This window comes from Chrysochloris asiatica, unplaced genomic scaffold (assembly GCF_000296735.1).
Source record: "Chrysochloris asiatica unplaced genomic scaffold, ChrAsi1.0 scaffold00059, whole genome shotgun sequence".
NCBI lineage: Eukaryota > Metazoa > Chordata > Mammalia > Afrosoricida > Chrysochloridae > Chrysochloris > Chrysochloris asiatica.
In genome coordinates, this window is record NW_006408577.1 from 15,480,802 (window position 1) to 15,482,145 (window position 1,344).

The window sequence follows — 1,344 nt, forward strand, 5'->3', positions numbered from 1 at the left end:
TACTATATTCTGCAAAGTCTCCACAAGAGGCCTGTTTCACTGGGCAAGTTCTAGAACCCCTTTTAGGTTTTCCAATCAGTTATAGGCTGAAGATGGGATTACAAGTTTTCTGTAATCATGTTTCCCAACATTCCTTTCTATCCCACTCAAGTGTCTATTCTACAACAGCAGACAAGGGAAAACAATATTCATTAGACAGTCAAGCATCTTAGTTTTATTTCCCCTCTTCAAACTACACCTAGATCCCTGTATCACAGAGCCCTGTTGTTCCAAGGTTGAGCATGCATCACTATTTACTGCTGTCCCACTTAGCCAATGCAAACCTGTCTCAGCATTCCCCTATCTACCTTGTTTTTCTACCTCCTCACTCTTCTTGTATTGCCCTCCCCAATACCCAAAACATGATGTGTCTGCCCTTACCCTGTGCTCTACTGTCGCCTCCCTACACCTCCCCCGAAACCCCTGACACCAACCCTACCATTGTGATTACCTTATATTCTATTAACTTTTCCCTTCATTTAAAACAGTCAATTTTATCCAGTAATCTACCTGACCTTCCCACCATCTAGATCTCTGTTCCTCTGTGTTTACCTTCTGTCACATTGCAATTGTTTTGATCATAGACTGACCTCCCAGATCTTCTGAATTTGTTCTTATAGTTTATCCTGTTCTCAACTCTACCATTTGTTGATTGACTTCTGGTTGATGTTGCCACATACGTCAATCTCTGGTTGTTGTGTGTTCTTGTTGGTTCTCCGTTCACAGAACTCCCTTTAGGATATTTTTCACTGAAGGCTTGGCTTTGGCAAAATCCCTTAGCTTCTGTTTATCCTGGAATGTTTTGATTACACCATTGTATTTGATTGACAGCTTTGCTGGGTAGAGGATTTTGGGCCGGCAGTTTTTTTTCTTTCAGGGTTTTATATATGTCTCCCCTATTGCCTTCGTGCCTGCATGGTTTCTGTTGAGAATTCTGAGCTTATTCTGATTTGCTTGCCTTTGTATGTTACACATCTATTTTCTCTAGCTGCTTTCAAGATCCTGTCCTTATCTTTGATTTTGGAGAGCTTGATTATTATATGTCTTGGTGATTATCTTTTAGGGTCTCTCCTTCCTGGTGTTCGTTGAGCTTCTTGAATGCTTATCTTTTCACTTTTCAGGATGTTAGGAAAATTTTCTTCCAGCAGTTCTTCAACTATTTCCTCTGTGGACTTGTGTGATTCTTCTTGTTCCAGAATGCTGATAATTCTTGAGTTATTCCTCTTCATGTTGCCCAACATGAATCTTAGGCCTTCTTCAATTTTTTTTTATCCTTTTTTGTACTTGCTCTTCTATCTTAGTAGT